Raw genomic sequence first — 26,996 nt, 5'->3', positions numbered from 1 at the left:
GGCGAAGCCTTTTTTCTCTAGTTCCCATCAACTTTCTTTTTTTTATTTAATATTTAGACTTTTATTTTACCAAATTACATATAAAATACAAATTTTGACATCAATTTTTTAAAGCTTTGTGTTCCAAATTCTCTTCCTCCCTCCCCACCCTCCCCACAAGAACACAAGCAATTCAATATAAGCTATACATGAGGAGTCATGGAAAACATTTCCACATTAGCCAGGTTGTGAAAGAAAACAGACCAAAAAAAACTTAAATAAAAGAACTAACAAAAAAGTATGCTTCGATTTGTATTCAGATACCATCAGTTATCTCTCTGAAGATGGACTGCATTTTTCATAAGACCTTCAGAGTTGTCTTGGATCATTGCATTGCTGAAAGTAACCAAGTCATTCACAGCAGATCATCTTACAATACTGCTGTAATTTTGTATACAGTACATTTCACTTTGCATCAGTTCATGTAGGTCTTTCTGGGTTTTTCTGATAGCATCCTGCTCATCATTTTTTTTTAATAGTAAACTACATTTATATAGTACTTTAAAGAGAGATATACTTAGAATAAACCAATCCTATCAACTTTCAAAAAAAACAAAGAAACCCAAAGGAGATTGTGCGACAGAGATAGAACTGCAGCTGTTTCCACAAGACCAAAAAAAAAAAAAAAAGCCAAGAATACCAACAAAGTAACTGCCTTATGAATTAAGAGTGGAAGCTTCTTGGAAGAAGGGGCTGTCTTTTTCCCCCATGTTTGCATCCCCAGAGTTCAGCACACAACAGTGCTTAATAAATGTTTACTATTATTGACTAGACAGTTAACACCTGGACCATTTGATGCAAAACTGCCAGACCACCACAAGCTATTTTCCCAATTAAATTTTCTAATTAAATTCAATTTTTCCAGTAAGGAAACTCACTCTAGCAATGTACTTGGGCACCTAATCTGCAACTTATAACAGTCTAGGAGAGATACCTAGGTCAAATAGCAACTATGTATTACAAGCAACAGGACTCAAAATCCAGTCTTCCTGACTGGGAGGCCAACTTTCTATCAGCTATGCATACTGCCTCTATCCATCACACTTGATGTCATCATGAGCACTTAATTTTTCCACTCTTTTCTAAGTTCTGTTCTGCTTTTCAGATGCTTTTCTGGCTGACGCTAATTTTAAAACTCTAGCAGCATGTTTTAAGAATAATCTTATAACCTGACAATTATAATAATTTCACTTTCACAAACATAAATTTCATAGCAAAACATAATAGTTTAAGAATGTAAAGCTACCTCAAACTAGTTTGGAAACTTTTTGTTCATAATTATAAGTTAGATTTGCATTTCAAATGTAACAGAAACTTCCATAAAAGAATTAAAAGTCCCATAGAAGAGACTGATTATATTTTCAAGTGAAAGCCACCAGTCTTGGCTGCAAGGCAAGGATATGAAAATTTTGTTCTTTTCAGCCCAAAAGGTAAATCTGATACTCCCAACATCCCACCCTTCCAAAAAAGAATTTAACTACATAGATCATTAGTATTGAGAAGAGATGTCTAAGGACCTCCTATATGCCCAACCAACAAATGCTAACCACCTAAGCACTCAATTTAGGTGTGATTTACAACATGCAATCTGCGGTGAGGGAGAGCTCTGTTGGATATAGGACTAGACTGGGAGCCAAGTTCAAAACTTCCTCTCACACATAATGGCTATGTGACCCTGAGCAAGTCATGCAAGCCCTTCAGTGATCAAAGCAACCCTCTAAAAGTTGAAAAGCAGTAAGTGCTCTCTATACCAATGAAATCCCAGGTCCAGTGCCATTATCCTATGATAGATAGACCCTGGACCCTCCAGGTTTAGAGAATTGTCTTTGCTAACTTACCTCTCTGTCATGGCCAGTTGCAAATGCAGCTATCCCATGAAGTTTTCCAGACAAGAAATGTGAGCAGAGTAACAATAGGTTTCATTAATCCATTAAGGTAGAGACATGAACCAAGAAAGAACCTCAAGAGAGATCTCCAGGAGTACCCAGCAACCCTTATTTCCTCATAGTAGTGGCAGCTTCACTTCCTTCCCACCTCGACAAGTCACATTTTCCTAGCACAATACTTACACAGAGTGGGATGGCCATCTGATTAATCAGGTGACTGTACCATTTTGGGGAGAGGCCACAAACATGTGGTAGCCTGTATGACAAGTACGTCTATTAGTGAGGAGGGATAAGACTGTCTGGATCTTTGATGAGAGCAGGAAAACGTTTAAAAATCTCTCAGGGAGACTCACCTGGAGGTGATGGTGCCAAAATTGCCTGAATTAGCTACTTTGGGTACAAAGCAAGTATAATGATCAGAATAGAAACAGGCGTGTGAAAAGTCTACCTCTGCCAAAAAAAAAAAAAAAAAAAACACAACCACCCACAATTTGTGGGTTTACTGACATAAACATTCTAGGCAGACTGGTTTCAGGGCACTTGAAATATTACAAGTTAAAACTTGCAAAATATAACATAAAAACTGATCTGGGGATCAGTAAACATATAGCTCTTTCTCACAGAATTATGGGGCAAATAAGTTGAAGAACTGAACTTGGATTTTGGAACCCTTTCAAATAATATTGCAGGCAAGAATTTCTGTTCTTTCACTCCAATTCAATCACTGGGTAAGAACCTACTCTGTATAAGAAAGGAATCCCCTGTTATCTGGATTAGTTCTGCCCTCACCACCTAGGCCTACTGCAAGGTGGTACTACTACCTTGAAGATCTGTCCCAGCTTATACACCCTTTCTGAGAATTGTAAACAGGTAAATTTATGCATATCTTCAATAACCCAGAATTCATACTATGACAATGATACTATCAGCACTTTGTTGGCCCTATAAGATAAGATCAAACACTGACAGAAATAAATAAATAAATAGCCATAGTATGAAGGGATCCTATATGAACAGACACTGGTACTTATTGGCCAAGTAATAGGAAGAAAAGAATCCCTTCCAAAAAGACTCATTTCTGGCAGGTACACAGGCTTTGGGCAGAGGTGAAGGGTAACTCTAAGTGTACTATTCATAAAAATTGTTTAAAAAAGCTATATTGTATATATATATAATATATAATAAATATTATAATGTATTATATATCATCAAAAATATAAGATAATATAATAAATATATAATAAAATGAAATATATGCAACCAACTACAAAAAAAAGCAGCCAGAAAGTTAAACATTTTATGAACCACAATCCTTAAAATATTTTGTTACAACACACACACATACATATAACCCCCCAACACACACACACACACACACACACACACACACACACACACACAATTTACAAGCATTCTTGGTGGCCATCTAGCCCAATTCAAACTGTAACACACTTGACAAGTGGTCATCAAGCCTCTTCTTGAAGACATCTAAGGAGAGGAGCCCAACATCTCTCTAATAAGCTGTTTCCCATTTGGAACAGTTCTAATTGTCAAAAAGTTATTCCTGAAAGTGAGCCTCAATCAGAGCTTTTGACCTTTGTAATCATTGCACCTGGTCCTGTCCTGTGGCACTAAACAGAACTAGCCTAGTCCTTTCTGTCATATGACAGTCCTACCATATCTTCCTAGAAGAAGAAACATGGTCAGTTCCTTCACCTGATCCTCAAATAACAGAAACTCAAGGCCCTTGACCATGGTGGTTGCTCTACTCTGCATACCCTCAAGTTTGCTTATCAGTGTCTTTCTTCAATTGTGAATGACTTAACTACTCTCAACAATACAATGATCCAAGATGATCCCAAAGGACTAATGATAAAGCATACTATCCAACTTCAGAGAAAGAACTGATATCAATTGAACATAGACAGAATCAGTGTCTTTCTCAAGCTGTGCCTGCCACCCAGAGCAGAACATGATCCTCCAAAGGAGGTCTGAAAAGGGCAGAATAGAGTGGGGATTTAACCTTCCTTTTCCTGGAAGCTATGACTCTCTTAACAGAGCCCAAGATAAGCATTAGCATGTTTGGCCTTATCACACTGCTCCTTCATATTAAGTTTGCAGTCCACTAAAATCCTGAGAACTGTTTCAGAACTGAACACTATCCATGATTCCAACCATCTTATAATTGTGACAATCATTTTTAATACCTAAGTGTAAGACTTTATATTTATCTATACTGAATCTTATTTTCTTAGATCCAATCCAATATTCTTGCCTAGCAGAATCCTTCTAGATCCCACTGTGTCATTTGCAAATCTGATGAGCATTTCTGCTGTTGCTTTAGCAAAGTCAATGATAAAAAAAAAAAAAAAACAATGTTAGACAGCACAGAACCAAGCAGAGATACCTGGAGCATTCCACTGGAGACTTCTGGTCATAATGACAATAGTTATTCAAACCTACTCTTTGGGTCTAGCCATCTAAACAGTTAGACATCTAGCTGTACAATTGTCTAATAAATATCTCTCCATCTTCTCCACAAGAATATCTTGAGATACTTCATCAAAAGCTTTTCTAAAATCTGGGCAGCTAGGTGGCGCAGTGGATAAAGCACCGACACTGGATTCAAGAGGACCTGGGTTCAAATACGACCTCACACACTTGTTTCTCACTAGCTGTGTGACTTTGAGCAAATCACTTAACTCTCACTGCCCCATGCCCCCCCCCAAAAATAATTGGGGCAAACTATTCACAGAATTCCCTTCATCTACTAGATTAGTAATCTCATCAAAAAAGAAAAAGAAGATAGTCTAGCATGACTTGATCTTGATGAAGTCGTGCTAGCCTTTTAATGTTCACCAACCTCTTTAATGAGTCATTCTAGAATTTACCCAGAAATCCTATCCCTGCTGGGATGACCCTCCCTTTTCTCCCAATATGGGGGAAGGAAGACAGGGAGAAGGAGGAAGACATGGACATAGAGGGAGGAAACTATTTGGTTGATCTTAGCTTCACTCACCAGCCTGAACTCATTCTGAAATGTAGCAATTCTAAGATTATTTTGACCAGACTACTTTTTGGGGGTCAAAGTTAGTAAAACTTTATAAACTTCAATAAAATAAAATAGACAAGACACAGCTTTGTACTACCTGAAAATAGTGTATATACCTATAGACAAGTAATACCTCTACTCTTCAGATTTTAAAACCTCTCTCTCCTTTCCATCAAAATAATTCTTAGGGCCCTATTGAGAACAACCACTTTTCCCAATCTCTGTCCCTAGAGAGCCAAACATGGGGAAGATGAGAATAGAAGATATCTAGAAAGCATAATCAAAAACCAAATGAAAAAATACCATCTGAAATGAAAAACTTCAAGGATACATTTGTTCTTGGTTGTGGCTAGTACTCTCCACCACCTAGACAAATCACAATGCTTCTCAGAGTAGATAATGCTTAGGAGGTACTTCCCAATCATCTCTCATTGTTATTGTTCAATTATTTCCATCAAGTCCAACTCTTCATGACCCCATCTGGAGTTTTCTTGGCAAACATACTGAAGTGGTCTGCCATTTCCTTCTCCAGTTCATCTTATAAAGAAACTTAGGCAGAGTTAAGTGACCTGCCTAGGATCATACAGCTAATACATGTCTGAGACCTGATTTGAATTCATGAAGATGAGTCTTCCTGATTCCAAGCCCAGTGCTCTATCCACTGTGGCATCTAGTTACCCCAGGAGCTATTACAACTGAAAAATTAACCACCCTATACTCAATCTATCGATGAGTCTCCTGTGAACTTACCGAAGCTGATGTTCAGACCATAGACATATTGTACCATCTCATACTGTATTGGGTCATATTGTACAGTATCATATTCAATGACATTCATCCTATCAAAACTAGGGTTTCCTCCCCATAGAAAATGAATTTACAGCCTCTCCCCACCCCATCAATACCACCTGGAGAAGCAACCCAATTATCCCACCTTTATCCCATCTACTAACATTCTATGGACACACAGCTATTTAGCACAATTGTCTTTTTTTCATACCTAATTCAAAGGACTAATTTAGTCTACAAGGGATATTCCTTTCACTGGAAGAAGTCAATGGAGTTATCCATTGTCTGTCTATACTCTTAAGATTCAAAAGCATAAGATTCATTCAAGGCAGAAGGGATATCAGTGGTAGTTGCTGTGTGAATCAAAGTAGTCTGAAATCAAGGTGCTATAAGGTCAAATAAATGAGGGCAAATAGATAATCAATTAAATTGTTTAACCTAATTTTAAAAAAACCCAACCCTGTCAATTAGCTGCATCCCACCCCCCAAATTAGGTCTCAAGTGACAAAGTAGAGTAGACATAAGGAAAAAGGGAAAGAGGAGATAGCAGTGCTATTCAGTGAATAGTGAAAAAGATGTCAAGGTACCAAGCTTTTCTAAGTATACATTCCCTCTCTCCCAAAAGAACAGCACGTTTGTTACCATCTAATACTTCAAAAGCATTTAAGGATCTCAGATGAAAAGCACTATCCAAATGCAAAGTATTTGCTGTTGTGTTATTACAGTGTCCCTTAAATAATTTTAATGGTGATTAAAATGATTACACTATGTTCTTTCCCTACTTTGCAGAGATATTTGGCTTAATTCAACTTTGTACACTTTTAAGATTTAAGTCTCTTGGGTGAGACGAATCCTGAAAGCTGTTACTGTTTTGCTTAAAAGATGTTTATAAACTAAGTATAAGTTTAAGGAGATTTCTTGTGTTATGAGCACTGTTTTTTATTGTGAACTTTGTCCAAAGATATTTTTCTCCACTCCTAAAAAAAAATCTAAGCTGATTGTTCTGGCTAAACCAGGAAGCTGAAACAAGTGTCAAATCCCATTTCAAGTATATGAAACAAAGTCATTTATCTGAGATAAGTACGATGCTGATAGACTATTTCTTCTAAGTAACAAGAAACACAAAAAATTCATGAAAAATACTATACTATCTTTGGGTTTTATTCATATACTCTTGAAACTATCATAGAAAAGACTATATTTCCATAAATATGGCCTTTATTTTTCCCTATCTAGACTAACTATAAATACAGTTGTAGAAGCACATCACACTAAGAGGCAGCTGGGTGGTACAATGGATAGAGCATTGGGTCTAGTGTCAGGAAGACATCTATCCAAATTAAAATGTGAAGTCAGATACTTACTAGTTAGGTAACTCTGAGCAAGTCACTTAACCCTGTTTGCTCCAGTTCCTCATCTGTAAAATGAGTTGGAGAAGGACATGGCAAACCACTCCAGTATCTTTGTCAAGAAAATCCCAAATGGGTTCACAAAGAGTCAAACATGACTGAAAAACAATTGAACAAAATAGCACTAAGACTTGAGTTATACAATAAAATATTAAGATTAGATTTTTTAAACAGCTCAACTGGAATTCCATCACCTCCATTAGCCTGAATAGTTACAGTTAGCAATGCTTCCTAAGGCCCACTTGACTACATTTTTCAGGCTATCTGGCTCTAGATCAGTTACCACACCATCATGATTACAGGTGATGTTAATATCTTTTTTTGCATAGTTCTTTTGTGTATTCTTGCCACCTCTTCTTAATCTCCTCTGCTTCTATTAAATCCCTACTATTTTTGTCTTTTATCATGCCCATTTTTGCATGAAACTTTCCTTTGATATATAATTTTCTTGAGGAGATCGCTTGTCTTTCGCATTCTATTGATTTCTACTATTTCTTGCAATTCCTCATTTAAGAAAATCTTCTGGAAATCTTATATAGACAAATGTTGAAAACTATCTCTACATGTAACTGGAAAATAATAAAATACTTTTATTTTAAAAAAAGAAAGAAAGAAAATCTTCTTATGTCTCCTTGCTGTTCTCTGGAATTCTGCATTCAGTTGGGTATGTCTTTCTCTTGCTCCTTTCCCCTTTGCTTTCCTTAGCCATTTATAAAGCCTCATCAGACAGACATTTTGCTTTCTTACTCTTCTTTTTCAGTGAAATGTTTTTTGTTGCTGATTCTGTACAATTTTGCAAACCTCTATGCATAGTTCTTCAGATACTTTATCTACCAGATCTACTCCCTTAAATCTATTCATCACCTCCACTTCACATTCATAAGGGATGTTATTTAGGTTATACTTACGTGGTGTGATGGTTTTCCATACTTTTTTCCATTTAAGTCTGAATTTTGCAATAAAAAGTTCATGATCTGAGCCACAGCTAGCTCCAGGTCTTGTTGTAACTGACTGTATAGGGTTTCTCTACCTTTGGCTGCAAAGTAGATGATCAATCTGATTTCTATATTGACTATCTGATGATGCCCTCGTGTAGAGATGTGTTTGGGGTTGTTGAAAAAGAGTGTTTGTCATGACCAGTGAGTTATGTTTTTGTTTTTGTTTTTTGCAGGGCAATTAACTTGCCCAGGGTCACACAGCTAGTTAAGTGTCAAGTGTCTGAGGCTGGATTTGAACTCAGGTCCTCCTGAATCCAAGGCCAGTGCTTTATCCACTGCACCACCTAGCTGCCCACCAGTGAGTTATCTTAACAGAACTCGATTAGTCTCTGCCCTGGTTCATTTTGTACTCCAAGGCCAAACTTTCCTGTTATTCCAATTATCTTTTGGTATCCTACTTTAGCATTCCAACCATCTATGATTATCTCTCAGTGTCATCTCTTTCATCATTTTAGTACTTTCCATGTGGTTTTCTTGGAAAAGATATTGGAATAGTTTGCGATTTCCTTCTCCAGGGGCTCACCTTTTGTCCAAATTCCCACTATGACTCATCAATCTTGGGTAACCCCACAAGGCATAGCTCATTGCTTCCCTGAGCCACACAAGCCCCTCCACCATGACAAGGCAGTGATCCAGGGGAGAGCCTTAATTTTACCATTTGTGATGGAAACAATATTTCTCAGGGCCCTGCCTGGGGTGAGATAGCTCTTCCTAAGGCCCTATCCCACAGGTTAGGCCAGTTCTTTTCCTTACGAGGAACTGAGGCCCTCCTTGAGACTTGATTGACTGGTTCAAGTAGTTGATATGGCTACCTGGTCTCCAAAACTCTTGTTCCTTCCACAAGGCAGAAGAAACATGAATCAATAGTATTACCTACACCAGGAAGCAAAAACAAATAAACACATTGTCCCCTTTGAATATCCTTGTTTTATATCTTTCCTGACATATAACTAGGTAAATCTCCTTTTGTTAGTTATTGAATGATCTAGTATCTTGTTTCCTACCAACAACAAACCACTAAGGGCCTGGCCAGAGTAAGGCCTAACCCTTAACACCATTTTTCCTTTTAAGTAAATTTGGTAGCCATTGTCTACTGCCCTCTAGGAAACTACTCTTCCTTTCTCAGTGAGTTCAATGTCTGGTTGGCTGTATTTTTCTTCTCAAATCCTGCCCTTCAACATATATATTGCTACTCCCTGAGATGACAGACAGATAGATAGACAGACAGACAAATAAACAGATAGATGATAGAGACATGTATGTATGTATATATCAATATTTAAGTATTTATCCTACTTGTATGTAGATGTTTGCCTATGCCCCATTAGACTATGAACTCCTTGAAAGCAAGGGATGAATTTGCCTTTCTTTGTGTTATTAGCACAGTTGCCTGACACATAATAGGCACTTAATAAATGCTCATTGCTAGTTACAAAACTCCTTTATATATGCTGGCTAAAGAACATAGCATAGAATTTGTCTTTGACAGCGTTTCTAACGGATTATTTTGGTAGAGGATTAGGATTATGTTTACTGGGAATTTTAACAGCTGCTTCTTAACTATACTTCACAATTATGGCCGGGGGAAAGAACTCTACTAAACAAGGAACAGAACACACTGTGGAAAGAAAATGAGGTCCCATATACATCAAAATATTCATAGCAGTACCTTTTGTGATAGCAAAGAACTGGACACAAAGGAGATGCTCACTAATTGGCATAAGGCCAAACAATTGGAGTATATGGAATCGTTGGATATTATGATGCTGTAAACAATGATGACTGTGAAGAATTCAATGAAGCATGAGAACACCAAAAAATCAACTAATGCAGAGTGAAATAGGGAGAACCAGGAAACAATATATACAATGACTACAACAATGTACAAACAACCCTAAACATGAAACTAAATGCTCTTTAAGGACCAAGCTTGATCATGCAGAAGAGCTTGAAAATGGTCTTTCTTTCCTTCCTTTTTTATAGAGAGTGGTTGGGAGCTCTCGTGGGTGTGAAATGCTGCATAAACTATTATGGCAGGTTGGCCGGTTTAGTTTATCTCTTTCTTTTTTGTGAAAAAGTATTTCTTGCTAGGTAGAGAAGGGGGGCATATCCAGAAAACAATGTGTTATAAAAACAAAACTCATTGTTAAAAAAAAAACAACTGTATCTGTGGGGAGAGGGTTTAGGAGAGGGAAGCATGGAGTAAGGGCAAGGTGACCAATTACAAATTTTTTCTAACGTGAACCTCTAGAGAACACAAAATTTTCAATTAAAATAGAAAATTGAAGAAATGTTCCTCACTGTGACTAAAAGCCCCAACAAAGAGTGATCATACCTTTAACTATAATTATAAATGTATCAGAGAATGTTTGCCATACAGAAATGTAAATAATGACTGGATAAAATGATACACTGAAATTGAAACCTAAAAAAGTATGCATCATTTTTATATGTAAACAGTGAAAGTCTAGATTCACTAATGTAGGAATTAATCAGTTAATTCTTACCTTGTCCAGAAAAGTGTGACTAAGGTCAAATATTAAAAAGAAAAAAAAAGATATTATTCTCAGTGAAAACAGCATTAGTCAACAGAATTCATTAGCCATTACTGAGGTCCTAAATTTTGAGTCCCAGATAGTAATATTTTAAATCTCTGTGTGTATACACACATACATATAATTATAGGCACAGAATCATCAAAAGGAATAACATTATAAGTACATTTTAAAAATTACAACATAGGCTCTGTGCCTGCTTTTCAAGGACTGTTTCATTTTTATCTCTGTATCTTTTTTTTTTAATTAAAGTATCATTTTTAACATACTACTCCCCCCAATCCTACTGAAAAGAAAAGAAAAACAACAAATTCCTTGTAATAAATATACATAGTCTAGCAAAACAAATTCCCTCACTGGCTCAAAAATATAGATGCCTCCTTCTTTCCCTAGAATCCATTACCTCTTTCAGGACACAGAAAACATGGGTCTCTCTGGAATCATAGATGGTGGATGAAACTGATCAAGTTTTTCAAAGTTGTTTGCCTTTATAGTGCTGATGTTACTACATAAATTGTTTACTTGGTTCTGCTCATTTTTCCTTCTTCATTACTTTATAAAAGCATTCAAAATGTTCATTTTTATAATATTGTTATAACATAAATTATTCTTCTGTTTTTGTTTATTTTACTGCTTCAGTTCATGTCTTTCCATGTCTCTTTGAAATCATCTATTTCATCATTTTTAAAGCATAATAGTATTCTATCATATTCCTATATCACAAATTATTCAACCATTCTCCAATTGATTAGACATCCCCTTGGTTTCAAGTTTTTTAGACACCACCAAAAAAGGTGTTATAAATATTTTCTACACAAAGGACATCTTTCTTATTCCTTGATCTCCTCTGGGAGATCTGCCTAGTAGTGGTATATGTGGGTAAAAGGGCATTAGTAACCTTTGGGGCATAATTCAAAATTTTATCAGTGTGCCTATTTTCTGATAGCCTCAACAATATTGTCATTTTCCTTTTTTTTGTCATCTTTGTCGTCTAATGGGTAGAACCTCAGAATTGCTTTAATTTCCATTTATCTAATTAGAAGTGACTTGCTACATTTTTTTTTCACAAAGTTATATAGTCTAGCTTTCTTCCCTTGAAACAATCTTCCCTTGTTCCTATCCTTAGACCATTAATCTTTTTGTTTGTTTGTTTGTGTTTTGTTCATTTGTTTGTTTGTTTGGGCAGAGAAATGAGAGTTAAGTGATTTGCCCAGGGTCATACAGCTAGTAAGTGTCAAGTGTCTGAGGTCACATTTGAACTCAGGTCCTCCTGAGTTGGTTGGTGCTTTATTTACTGGGCCACCTAGCTGCTCCAGACCATTAATCTTAATCAGAGAAACTTGCTACAAAGGCTTTTCCACCAATTAATTATTTCCCTTATAAACTAAACCTTTAAAATTTTATGTAATCAAAATTACCCATTTTATCTTCTGTGATTTCCTCTATTTCCTGTTTGGTCATGAAATTTTCTTCTCTCCATAGATATGTGACAGATATTTTTTTTCTTCATTTCTCCAATTTGTTTGTGACCTTTTATATCTAGGTCATGTATGCATTTGGATTGTATCTTGGTATGAGGGGTTACACACTGGTTTAAATCTAATTTCTTCTATCTTGCTGTTCATTCTCCTAGCAGTTTTTATTAAATGGTGAATACCAGTAGTTAGGATCTTTCTGTTTACTGAGTACTAGAGTAGCTATTAGATTTGTTTGCTTCTACATATTGGGTACCTGATCTATTCCACTGATTGATTTCTCTTATTTTTTAACTAGTACCTGTTTTGTAGTATAGTTTGAGGTTCTGTTACATCTAGATCCTTTTAACATACACAACCTAGCCCCCTTTTTCATTGTTTGCCTTGAGATGCTTAACCTTTTTTGTCTCTGTTTGAATTGTATTATTTTTTCTAATTCTAAAAAGTAATCTTATAGTAGTTTGATTAGAATGGCATAGAATAAGAAATTTAGGCAGTACTGTCATTTTTATAAGATTGTCTCAAGCAACCCATGAACAATTAATATTTTTCCAATTATTTAAGTTTGTCCATTTTTGTAAATAATTGTTTGTAGTTGTATTTATGTAATTCTTGTATTACCTTAGAACATAGACTCCCAGGTATAATATACATTCTAAATGGAATTTTAAGTGGAATTTTTCTTTCTATCTCTTCTTGCTGCATTAATATTGGTACTATATAGAATTGCTGATAATTTATATAGCTTTTTATGTTCTGCAATTTTGCTTGTTATTATTTCAATTAATTTTATTTTAATTTTCTAGGATTCTTTAAGTAAACTATCATATCTGCAAAAAGCAAGAATATTGCCTCTTCTATATCTGTGCTTATTCGTTCAATTTCTTTTTCTTGTCTTACTGCTATGACTAGTACTGCTAATACTATGTCAAATCATAAGCATCCTTGTTTCACCCCTGATTTTAATGGAAATTATTTTAGTTTATCACTATTCTATAGTAATGCTAGCTCTTAGTTTTAGATAAATAGTATTTAATCACTTTTAAGGAAAGGTCCATTTATTTCCATATTTTCTAGTGTTTTTAACAGAAATAGGGGGTTTATCATAACCCTTTTTTGCATCAACAGATTTTTTGTGATTATAATGATTAATAAAGCTATCCATATTATGGAATTGTGGATGAAAACTTTGGCTCAGTAGGACCAGATGATTTTGCAGGCACCATCTTCGAACTCCATGTCTGCCCTTCCAATGGCATAAGACTGGAATCCCACGTGGAGTTTTGGTTTTTCTGTTTTGATTAAACTATATGCTTAAGTTTAATGATTTGCCACTTTCCATTATGTTCATGCTTGTTTTCAGATTTTGGCATTACAAATCATTTGCTCGTTTCCAAGTATTTCCAACTCTTGATTTTCCTTCAAAAGGAGACATTGTAGTACAGTATAAATAGCCCTGGACTATGGGTCATAGAACCCACTTTGCTTTCCATATGATTTTGGGTATCACTCGACCTGTCTAGGTTACCTCATCTATAAAATAAAAGGGATAGACCACATAGAATATCTCCTTTCTAACTCTAAAAATCTATCCTGCTGCCCTTATTCCCTACTTATGGGATCTTGCACCCATTTATCTATAATTTAATCTTCAGAAATTTGGAGGGCCTTGCTTACAGAACAGTGATCTTTGCCAAAAAAGGTATCCATTCTTTTATTTTTCTAATCATGGAAAAATGTTTTTCTCTTATAACTAAGTAAAAATAACTAATTACTTTAGAGGAAGATATTTATGGCCTTTCCCCACCAATGTCAATTTAATTCTCCATCACAGAATTTAAGTGTATTAATTAAAAATGTGTAGAATTTCCAGCCTTTTGAACAAATGAGTATATATCCAAATTAAATATCTCTATGAAATATCCCTACTGTACAAGTTGCATAATAGATCTAGAAGGCCTACATTTAGGGTTATACTGACCTGATATCAAGTTGGAACTGTCTTACCCCCTCCCCCCATTAGCCTCACCATACCAGAAGAATGAGTGCAATCATCCCCCACTCAGTAATCCAAAATTGTTACAGAATAAACGCCCAGAGCTGCCATCTGTTCCTACCAAACTGTTGTTTGATTGTTTTGTTTTCCCTGGGTTTTTTTCCCATTTAGGAATGAGAAGAATAGAACAGAGAAAGCAGGAAAAAAAAAATCTAAATTCAAATTCCAATGAAGTAACATTTCAGTGCCATGCTAGTTAAACTGTGTAACAAAATAGTTGTATGAAATATCATCAGTGTCCCATTTTTTAGAGCAGGTTTTTTTCCCACGTAAAAATAATTCTTAATGTTACCCTCCCTAAAACCTTCTCTAGTCAGTTTGAATTCTTTAAATTTATTACAATTATGGATTCAAAGAATCAAAGCCAAGCCCACAAAAATTCTCTTTAGGGTCCTCCAGACTCCTGGTATATTCTTACCAGTATATGAGCCAAATCAAGATTTTCTATAATTATTTTCTAGTTTATAAAAAACATCTTATCACAATCAAGACAATTACTATCATTTTAGGTGAAACTCAGAATGTGGATTCATTTCCTCAATCTATTTTTTTTTTAAACAAAGGTCTAGTATTCTCCTGAGTAGGGCATAAAGAAATACAGGCTAAATTCCCAACATAACATTTCTGCATATGTTTTTAAATTTAGAAATTTCAAGCAATGTACAATGAAACAATACTGAAATTCAAGAAAATGCTTGAATTTTGCTTGGAGTTATAATACACTTTTGTTTGACTTTTGTTCACTCAATCAACAAACAAGCATTTGTTAACTCATCTATTACATTCTAGACAATGTGCTAGATGCCTTAAACATCTGGAACCATCTCCAGTTGTACTGATGAATATCTTGCCACTAGACCCAGATGGTTCTGAAGGAGTGAGGTTGGTGACTTTGCACAGCCCTCCCTCACTTAAATCCAATTCACTGCAAGTCATGACATCACCTGATGTCATGGTCCTCTTTGAGAATGAAAGCCAAACAACAACATCCTAAATACAAACAATTATTTACGTGTGTATATGTGTTTGTGCGCACGTGTGCATGCGTATACAAATAATACACACATATTTAGATACAGATATATAAAATACACACACACACACACACACACACACACATATATATATAGTGATATATACAAAGTGATTTCAAGAAGGAGAAAGGAAAACTGGAGAGATCAGGAAAAGCCTAGTATAGAAAACAACTATGCTTTGAAGTTACCTAATAAAGGAATAAGGAAAGAGGCAGACCTTAAACAATGGAAAAAATTCAAACAGGCAGAGACAAGGAGGAACATCATAAGCATGAGCATTATAGTATGAGCAAAAAGGCTAAAAGATGATTTGTTCAGGGAACCAGGATCAGCAGGGCTAGGGCTGTGCATATGGGCGGGGGGGGGGGGTTATAATGAAGCTGATAACTATGATAACCTTCATTTACACTGCACTTGGAGGTTACAAATAGCTTTCCATATCTTATCTCAATTGTGTAACCTAATGTAATACAGGTCAGATTCTGACTAAACTATAGAAGACATTTAATGCCAGGCAGCTCAGTTTAGTCTTTATCCTAACAATGAGAGTCATTTAACTTTCATGACTCACAGAAAAATTGGATGACCATCACAGTATCTCATATGTAGCTAAGAATCCATCACTGTATCTACTTGAATATGATCAAATTGGGGAAATCTACTTTTATACAACCCTAATTGTTTCTGTGCTATTCAAATTCTCTAACTAGCACACTTGAGAAAGTATGGTATAAAAAGGTCTAAATTGTCAGAGGACTTGGATTCAAATCCCAACTCTAATATTTACTAACTTTGGACAAGTCACAACCTTCCTGTACTTCAGTTTACAGACTTATGATGAGGAGACTGGACAGGAAGATCTCTAAGAATATCTTCCAGCTATAGGGTCCACGAACATATATGATACCTGATGCATTTAAAAAATTAAGAAGCAAAACAAAGCAAAAGTCTCATCTGCCTAATAAGGCTGAAGGGGGGAATTCAAAGTAGGAGCCATAAGTATACTTAAGATGAGTAATGATTTCTTATATTTTACATAGCACCATTTATTTCAAAATGTTATCATTTTAATCTATCAACCTGGTTCAGAGATTTTGGTAAAGTACCACTACCCACATTACAAGTGCCTAATCAATCAACTATGACTGGTTAACACAATGGGAGATGGACTATCTGGGGGTCTGTAATTTTGGTCACTCAAATTTTGGTCAAAGAGATATCAATTTGCGTATTACCTGTCTTTATAATAGGGAGAATCAACATTTTCCAAAACAAAATGAATAGGAATACACCCATTAACCCAAACTTAGAATTTCTTTTACTATCTGATTAAATCTTAGCCTGGGTAAATCTCTAAAAGAGATTTCCCATATTGGTTGGTTTCTAGATGAGGAAGTAGAAAAGGTAAAAAACCTTGGTCCTAATTCAATAATTACCTATTAAATATAAAAGAAATATCCATTTCTCACATTTGAAAGGTTATATAACATCACTTGGACCAGTAGTTTCCATAGTTTTTCAAAAAATTTCTCGCCACTCTGAGTAAAAACTTTTAAGCAGGTATACAGAATATATGTATATTTATTGATGGTAATCTAATATGTCATCACACAATGACTATGCTAGCAGAACATGAGTTCTGGCAGATTATACCATGCTGGTAAAATTTGGAGCATAACCTGGTAACAGAACAAAGCTGTTGTCTAAGAATTAGCTTGCCGAAGTATGCAAAGGCACATTACCCCATAGGATGGCCAATTGGGAATGAATTTTTTTGGCTGTAGCAATGAATGAAATGAAGACAAATACAATATGGACCTCCTCAATCCTTCCATTTGGCAGTGAATGGCAATGATGGGAGAGGGTACCATACAGTATTTAGACTGTCAATAAACCCTAATGATTAAATTTTATTTTTCTTCTAATTAACAAACATTTATGATTCTTGTAACAAATATGCATTGTCAAACAAAATAAAAAACATAGACAAAAGAAATGAGAGTAGCCAAAGATTTTCAGATTTATAAAGAAGTCTCATACATCATGAATATATTTACCAAGAATGAGTAGGTGCTGGACATAGAGAATGCCAAATGACAATGCAAAAAATTAAACAGATTTTTCTCTCAACAGACAGGAAAAGGCTTATAATTGTTTTGGAATTATCACTAAGTCAGCTGTCTGCGGTCAAACCATCAATTTATCAGATCAGAATAGGTTTTACAAACACAAGACTAACAATGAGAAAAAATACAATATACAATTGAAACAGTATTGAACAATTTAAAGAAACAGCAATGTGAAATTAAAAACAGGTATGACATTGATACCAATTATAATAATCTTATTCCAAAGTTTAACCACTATAAACCAACTGCAACAATTAAGAGACCAAAAAACCCAGAAAGTACTTTAAAGAGCCAGAAAATAAATGTTTTACTTGACAGAGCCAAGACCAGATTAGACTATAAAACTGTTTGTTAAATCTTACAAAGAAGGATGACATATGATTATGAGAAGTATCATCTCATAAAGCAAAGAGAAATAGTGGAGGGTAAAATCACATTAAAGAAAAGCTTGGCAGGACAACCAACTAAGCAAAATAATATGAAGGGCATTTAAAGACAAAAAATGGCAAGTGAACAACAAACAAGAAAATGGAATATTGAAATATTGAATATTGAAAACTGTTTTCTCCATCAAATGTGGTGAAACAATCACACTGGGACCCTAACATCACTGGTCTAGAAGTGCTTAAAATGAAGGTAGAAATTTCTCTGAAGAGAACAAAGATGGAAAAAAAGCTAGACTGGACCAAGTGTATATAAAGGAAATTTGTGATGGAGATAAAACAGCTATGGGAATGTTGAGGAATCAAGATCCAAGATATTGGAGGGGGGAAATAAAGATACCAAAGACACAGAAAAAAGATCTTAAAAGTGAATTAATACCATAAAAAGGACCCTGAAAACATTAATAATGATCAATCTATTTATCTGCCTCCTATCTAATCAAAATCATAAGAATCATTCATGCTCAAAGGCATCCTCATTGAGGGTGAAGTAGAGAAAAAGCAGGCTTTCAACAGGTGCTATTCTACAATGAACTACATAATTACCATTTCACAACTGAAAAATACAGAGAATATAAGATTTCACTGGACTTACTTGCTGATTATGAAAAGGCACTTGATTCACTTGAGAAAAGAATGCCATCTTACAGCTGTCTTTTCAAAAAGGTGTCTCTTATCCATACAATAAAATTATTCAAGATTCCCTAAAAGATAACAAAAATAATCCTGTTCAATGAGCACACACACTCACCCATACACCCAAAAGCCTTAGAACACTTTTAAAGTATTACAGCCTAAAATTGCCCTAAGACTTTTGAGACATGGTAGATATGTATGTACATATATGTATATGTTTATATATGTGTATATGTATAGGGAACGTAGTACAGATGGGCAACAAATTGTTTGGAGAGTTGAACAAAAGAATGAGCTGGAAACAGAACCTTTGGGAAATAGAAAACTGTCCTAATGAAGCTTCAGCAAAGCAAAGTCCCATGTTTTTATTCCAACTTTCTTTTTTTAAGTATTTTATTATTTTCCAGTTGCATATAAGGATGGTTTTCAACATTTGTTTTCACAGGATTTTTAGTTCCAAATTTTTTCTCCCTCCCTCCCTCCCTCCCTCCTCCCCAAGATGGAAAGCAGTCTGATATAGGTTGTATATGTACAATCACATTAAACATATTTCTACATTAGTCATCTTGTGAAAGAAGAATCAGAGCACAAGGGGAAAACCTCAAAAAATAAGGAAAAAAAACAATATGGTTCAATCTGCATTCATAATTCACAGTTCTTTTTTTCTGGATGTTGAGAACATTTTCTATCGTTAGTTCTTTGAAACTGTTTTGGATCATTGCACTGCTAAGAAGTGCCAAGTCTATTCCCATTGTTCATCACACAATGTTGCTGTTACTGTGTACAATGTTCTCCTGGCTCTGCTCCTCTCAGTCAGCATCAGTTCATGTAAGTCCTTCCAGGTTTCTCTGAACTCCTCCTGCTCATCGTTTCTTACAACACAATCACATTCCATTACATTCATATATCACAGCTTGTTTAGCCATTCCCCTATTGATGGGCATTCTCTTTATCCCAACTTTCTATCAGAGTTGCTACATAACAGCAGAACTCTGAATGTAACATTCTCTGAAGAATTAAAAATCAATTCTCACAAGGAAGGAAATGGAAAGAAGAATGACAGATAAGAGCAGGCAGCAACATTAAACCCAAACATATTTGGAAGGCATTTAACAGGATCCTCCCTTCCCAGGAGACATTCAGCTGATATAAAAGACCCAATCATTTATCTTCCTCAATAGAATCATAATGAATAATAATAGCTAGCATTTACATAGCATCTACTAGGTACTTTACAAACATCTCATTTGATCCTCACAGCAGTTCTGGGAAGTAAATGCTATGATTACACATTTCAGTTTCCATCAAACTGCTCCCATTTTAGGTTGTAATAATATAATGGAAAGAAGAGTGGAAATCAGAAGACCTGGATTCAAATCCTGATTTTGCTATGTATGTACTATGTGGCCTCAGCAAAGTCACTTTGGTCCTCTGGGCTTTAGTTTCCTCATGAAGGGGATGGATTAAGTAACCTCTGAGGTTTCTTCCTGCTCTAAATATGTAATTCATAAGATGATTCAGGATCTGAATGGTCATCTAGGTTGAAATGCTCTGCCTGTCTTTTGGCAAAGCTACATTTCAACAACTCCAAGTAGGTGCTATTTTCTTATCAAAGATTTTCAATGAAATCCAATAAACATTTATAAAGCATGTACTATGTGCTAGGCACTGTGCTAAGCACTGGAGATATGAATAGAGGCAAAAGACAGTCCCTGCCCTCAAGAAGTTTACAATCTAATAGACAATATGGAAACAAATATATACAAAGCAAGCTACACTTAAGGTAAATAGGAAATAATGAACAGAACTGGAAGGCAGGGTTCTCAAAGTAAACCATCATTATAATTCACAAAAATCAATGATTTCATTTCTTTTGGCCTATAGTTATACCTTCAATTTCTACTTATTGCTGGAGCCAGTATTTCTAGAACTATATCAAATAGCAGTATTGATAATAGTGATAATCCTTGCTTTACTCTTTTTTTTGTAAATAGGATTTTATTTTTTTCAATTACAAATAAAACTAGATTTCAACATTATTTTTTTTAGGGGGGGTGGGGCAATGAGGGTTAAGTGACTTGCCCAAGGTCACACAGCTAGTAAGAGTCAAGTGTCTGAGGCCACATTTGAACTCAGGTCCTCCTGAATCCAGGGCTGGTGCTTTATCCACTGTACCACCTAGCTGCCCCCTCAACATACGTTTTTTATAAGATTTTGAATTTCTAATTTTTCTCTCTCCTTCCCTTCCATCCCCCTCCCCAAGATGGCAAGCATTCTGATGTAGGTTATACATATGTAATCCTGTAAACATATTTTTCCACATTAGTCATATTGTGATAAAAGAAACAGAACAGGGAAAAGCCAACAACAACCAAAAAAAGGAAATATAGTATGTCTCTATCTGCATTTAAACACCATAGTTCTTTCACCATGTGGATAGTATTTTCCATCATGAGTCTTTTGGAATTGTCCAGGATCATTGTATTGCTGACCTTGCTTTACTCTTGATCTAATTTAAAAGGCTAATATTTATCCCCATCATATGTAATATTGGCTCATTTTTTTTAACAGAAATGGGTGTTGTGTTTGTCAAGGGTTTTTTCTACATTAATTGATATGACTATGTGATTTTGTTTTTTCTTGCTATTAATAAAATGGGATTCATGAATGGAATCGGGTAATAGAAACACATAAACTGTATCTTTAAGAAACAAAATAATTATAAGAAATAAAAGAATATCATTGTATGTTATGATACACAGCTGTTTGGAAATTCACAAACCTGCAAGATGAAGTATCATGAACCACACTCCAGGTCTGGGACCATGAACTGTGTTCCTAGTAGGAGGGTCTTTATTTGGAGTGGGGGGTAGGAATGGAAGAGTTTTCATGGAGAGAAGAGGGAAGCCAGTAACAGAGTTGCCCAAAACAAGATAAAAAAGAAAAGAGGGTCATCAAATCATTTTTTTTAAAATGTGCAAACAGAGCACTGAATAAAGCGCAGAAGGAAACACAGACCAGCAAGACAATACTGAAAAGATGTATGTATGCATATAGAGATGTAAATGTGTGTATACATACACATACATATTTTTTTTTTTGCGGGGCAAGTGGGGTTAAGTGACTTGCCCAGGGTCACACAGCTAGTAAGTCTTAAGTGTCTGAGGCAGGATTTGAACTCAGGTCCTCCTGAATTCAGGGCCGGTGCTCTATCCTCTGCGCCACCTAGCTGCCCCCACATACATATTTTTAAACAAGCTTCATGGAATAGAGATTCATGGTTTCACGTAAAATTCTCTTTTTTCTGTTCTAGTTTTTTGGTTTTCATTTAATTCAGAATAAAAAAATAAGTAATTTCAACTGAACTGAATACCCACAAAAGAAAAGGGTCTGTAAGGCAGCATTTTGTTCTACCAAAACAAATACCTTTTCATAATCAACAAATAATGAGAACAGACGGTTCTTGTATTCTCTATAATTTCCAATTAGTTGTGAAACTAATAAAGATAAGATCGATCATAGAACATAATTTGCAAAGTCACTTGTTCCTGACAATGTTGTTGATTTGTATAAAGATGACTCTAATAAAGGTTTTATGTAGATGGCAGAAAAGATGTACAGGTTGCTTATTATCAATGTCCTCTTTGTGGTTTGGGTGTGGGGCATAATATTAAAGTCTTCTCCTCAAATGAGTACTGATACCCTCATACCTTTATCATGGATCTCTCTATATATTTGGTCCAATTCAGCTGCTTTCCCCATGTTTATACTCTTTAGTACCTTTTCCACTATCCTGTTAAGCACATGTAGAGTTGTAAAATTAGGATTCAGGTGTGATGGTTCCACTGTCTTTGTTGGAAGAAACAGTAATATTGATTTCTTAAAATCTTTTCCATTTTCTTGTTTTTGTCTTCTTTCCACTTTCGCCCTTAAATGCCCTTCAGACTACTTTGCTTAATATCTTGCCAAGATTTTCTCTAAACTGATTTTACCCTCCATTACTTTTTTCTACTTTGTAAGATGATATTGTTCATGATCATACATCATTCCTCTTTATAAGATTTTGCAAATAAGTTTACATTCTAACCATGTGCCTTTGGTGTCAGTTTCTCTCTGGCAAAAAAGTTAGAGGTTTGCTTAATGCTTTCTGGGTTCTTCTGGTCTTTCCTTGTTGAGGCAATTAATTTACATTATTGGGAATAATAATTTATAATAAGATTAACCAAAAATGTACATTATTGTTTAATTTTCTAAATAAAATTACTATAATCATTGTCAAGACCTTTTCTGTTCCATCCATTTTTGGTTGACAATTGTTTAGTTTAGGGTTAAGTTATTTTCATTGAAAACCATATCTTTTTCATTATTATTCCTCATTTTTAAAAATAATTCTGATCTTAGCTTTTATGAGCTAATGGTCTCATTATGCAAAGGCAGATAATTCAAGGATAGTTCCTGCATTAATAACAAGTCTCTTCTTGTCTGTTATAATATATTTCATTCTTTATGGTGCTATTTGGTGTTCATAATGTCTAGTGCCTACCAATTCTTTTCTCAAAGGAATCATGATAAATAAAGGAATGAGGCTCCTGTGTAATATAAAAATCTTTGGTCATTCTCACTCTCTTACATAAGCAGAATTTCCCATAGATTTTTTCCTATCCCTTTCCTACCTTTACATTGAAGACATCAAGTATCAGAGTATGTGATGATTTCATTTGGAGGGTCTTATCGTTCTCTTTAAAATTTCTCTGCCACTTCATTCTCATCAACTAATGTACAAATACTTTTCATGATATTTTTTTAAATTGTCATTGGCACTTCAATATATATAATAATCAAATAACCCATGCCTGCTCATCCTGTGAGACTCAACCCACATCCTCCCATGAATCTGTCATGGACAGCCATACAAGGTGCTTGCTTTTTCCTCAATGTTCAGAATATCAGTGAACACTGTTCTTAAATGCTTTTTTTTTTTAATAATAGAAAGAAGAGTAATATCACAAACTTCTTGTCAAAAATATTTTCCCCTAGTTATTCTCACTCAAAAATAGCACACAAAGACTGCTGTTGCCTAGCACCGCTGCTTTACTACTTCACACAGCATCTCACGATGATCAGACCAATTCTGGTCTACAAATCTAACCTGCTCAAGGTCATGCCATACCTAAGAAAGGCACAGTGTACAAAAGGACACCCAGGATAAGGTATACGCTCTTTATCACAACTGTTGTGATAATACAATTTTACAAAGCAACACATTTCTTCATTCTCCTTATGATTCTCCATCCCACTTCTAACTCTGTCCATTTGTTACGAAAGAGAGCCAGGCTCAGAGTCAGGGAGACCAGGTTTGAAGTTCTGCCTCTGAATATATAGTTAGTGCTTCTGTGATTCTGGGAAGACCTTTTAATCTCACAGTAAACCCAGACAACTCTCCAAGGCTGTAAGTTGTAAGACAAGTGCAAAAGTGCATTGATAGAGGGAATTTCCTCTTCAGGAATTCCCTATACCAATAAAATCATAGATATAGTCCAAAAGTCTAAAGAAATAAAAATAATTTTAAAATATATTGGCAATAGACACAAACAAAACTTGCAATTTTTTCTCCATGATCTTCACAAATTGGTTATTAAATCAAAAGCAGGTGGGAAAAATGGATATTGAAAAAGTCACTGGCAAACAAACTACTGAAGAAATAGATGTTGGAAAACAGAAGTTTTTAGTAACTCATTCACACCCTGTAAGCCTACCTCCCAAGAACACATAAAGGATAAAATGTATGAGAAAGTTTTCAAAGTATGTCCTTTCAATTCAAGATTTTGTAGGTTTGAACGGAACCATCTATTATGTGTGAGTGTGTGTACACACACACACACACACATACCTTTTCTCTTGTGCCTACTTTCTTTTTTTGTTCGTTTATTTTGTTTTCTTTTTTTGTGAGACAATTGGGGTTAAGTGACTTTCCCAGGGTCACACAGCTAGCTAGTAAGTGTTAAGTATCTGAGGTCAAATTTGAACTCAGGTCCTCCTGACTCCAGGGCCAGTGCTCTATCCACTGACCCACACAGCTGCCCCTCTTGTGCCTACTTTCTTTCCATAAGCAGGATAGAAAAATACAAATGAAATGAGAAGAGGAAGGGGAAGGGAAGCTTTGAATATTGAATGAAGGGATCACAAAATGCTGAATAAAGGAACCACAAAAAAGACTAAATTAAATCAGGGCTCAAGAGAGAAAAGTAGCCATCTGAAAGACTGACACTGACAACAATATTCTATTAGAAAAGGAATGGAGAATTCTAAAAATGCAGATAAGTAATTTCACCACTCAAAGAAGGACAGAAAAAAATAAGTGGAAAGGAAAAAAAGGTATTTAGTTTGACAAATACTTTACCACTCAATAAGCTTTCTGTCTTTATTTTGGTCTTTTTCTTTAAAAGAAGGTACTACCAGTGATAAAACCTTTTATAAAGCCAATATAATCTCTCCCTCTTCACCTAATTTATTAAAATGTACATCAATATATTATATATATTATATAAATCCAGATTGTCATAGAATAGATATTTTTTAAGTGGTAGCCATCTCCAGTGGTACTGATCTATATCTTGCCACTGGACCCAGAACACTCTAGAGGAGAGAATGAGGCTGGTGAATTTGCACAGCCCTGCCTCACTTAAATCCAATTCTCTTGGAAGTAGGAAGGACAAACAACAACCTGTGAGTAGTAGTAATTGCCCCACTGGGAACCCAACTGGCCAGTTCCAGGTAAACAATGCAGCTCCTCCCTTTCTCCCTTCTTTCCTTCCTTCCCTCACTCCTTTCCTAGTTCCCTTCTTCCCTCCTCTCCCTCGGTCTACACAGGGAAGCATAAGATTGTTTCTGTTTGGGCCAAAAATCCTGAGGGTTTTCCCCTCCCAGATTGATTTTGGTTTTGGTTTGGTTTTTTGCCTAGGTAAGAAAGGCCATTCCTTCATGGAAAGGGGAAAGGGACCCACATGTACAAAAATATTTATAGCTGCTCTTTACGTGGTGGCAAGGAATTGGAAGTTGAGGGGGTGCCCATCAATTGGGGAATGGCTGGACAAGTTGTGGTATATGAATACAATGGAATACTATTGTGCTGTAAGAAATGATGAGCAGGAGGAGTTTAGAGAAACCTGGAGGGTCTTACGTGAATTGATGATGAGTGACATGAGCAGAACCAGAAGAACATTGTACACAGTATCATCAACATTGAGTGTTGATCTACTGTGATGGACTATATTCTTCTCACCAATGCAATAGTACAGAAGAGTTCCAGGGAACTCATGATAGAAGAGGATCTCCAAATCCAAGGGAAAAAAAAAAAAAAAGAACCACAGAGTATAGATGCTGAACGAACCATACTATTTCTTTTGTTTTTGATGCTGTTGTTTTTTTCTATTTTGAGGTTTTTCATCATTGCTCTGATTTTTTCTCTTATAACATGACTAATGCAGAAATAGGATTAATGTTATTATGTATGTGTGTGTGTGTGTATATATATATATATATATATATATATAAAAAACCTATATCAGATTACCCACTGTCTAGGGGAGGGGGGAGGAAGGGGAGGGAGGGAGAAAAATATGAAATTGTAAAGCTTGTATAAACAAAAGTTGAGAACTATCTTTACATGTAACGGAAAAAAATACTTTATTAATTAAAAAATAAATTTTTAAAAAATTAAAAAAAAAAGAAAGGCCATTCTTTGCCTCATTTCTTCTTACCTAGCCTTAATTACTGAATGGGTGTTGCCTCAGACAAAATGAGACCTGGGAAAGACTTTAGCTTAAGAAGGCCAAAGTCTCCCACTGTATCAGGGGCTATCTCCAGTCTTCCTGATATCTATCTTGCCACTGGACCCAAATGGCTCTGGAGGAGAAAGTGAGGCTGATGAATTCGCACAGCCCTGCCACATTAAATCCAATTCATTTGCAGGACATGATATCACCTTCACAATGTCATGGTCCTCTTCAAGAATGAAGGAAAAACAACATTTGTTTTTTGATATGTTGTTTTGTTTATTGTCTAGATTTAAGAAAGTGATGGGAAAATGTTAGTAATGCAGATTAAACTTGAATGTGTACCATGTATGTTTGGGTTTTTTTTTTTGTTTTCAACATTTGTTTTTATAAGATTTCTAGTTTCAAATTTTTCTCCTTCCCTCCCCCCTCCCCAAGACACAAGCAATCTGTCATAGGTTATATATGTACAATCACATTGAACATATTTCGGCATTAGTCATGTTGTGAAAGAAGAATCAGAACAAAAGGGGAAAAACCTCCCCCCCCCAAAAAAAAAGTAGAAACAGTATGGTTCAATCTGCATCCAGATTCCACAGTTCTATTTTTTTTCTGGATGTGGAGAGCATTTTCTATCATGAGTCCTTTGGGATAATCTTAGATCATTTTATTGCTGAGAAGAGTTAAGTCTATCACAATTGATCATCACACAATGTTGTT

At 35.4% G+C, this 26,996-nt stretch overlaps 1 protein-coding gene across 8 annotated transcripts in view; it reads right to left on the bottom strand.

The window, feature by feature from the left end:
* TIAM1 (TIAM Rac1 associated GEF 1) overlaps positions 1–26,996 on the bottom strand; it is a 323,266-nt gene that overhangs the window by 162,117 nt on the left and 134,153 nt on the right. For 4 of the 8 annotated variants that reach the window (XM_043994258.1, XM_043994259.1, XM_043994252.1 and 1 more), the window contains one exon: positions 18,461–18,569. The exons of 2 other annotated variants lie outside the window; for them this stretch is intronic. The gene's annotated coding sequence lies outside the window, so the exon portion shown is untranslated. Of the gene's footprint in view, positions 1–10,680; positions 10,700–18,460; positions 18,570–26,996 lie in introns of all 8 variants that reach the window. 2 more of the 8 variants (XM_043994255.1, XM_043994256.1) reach the window with 2 other exon arrangements.

This window comes from Dromiciops gliroides, chromosome 3, assembly GCF_019393635.1.
Source record: "Dromiciops gliroides isolate mDroGli1 chromosome 3, mDroGli1.pri, whole genome shotgun sequence".
Classification (NCBI taxonomy): domain Eukaryota; kingdom Metazoa; phylum Chordata; class Mammalia; order Microbiotheria; family Microbiotheriidae; genus Dromiciops; species Dromiciops gliroides.
The sequence above is the reverse complement of the archived record's forward strand: the minus strand, read 5'-3'. Positions and strand labels throughout refer to the sequence as shown.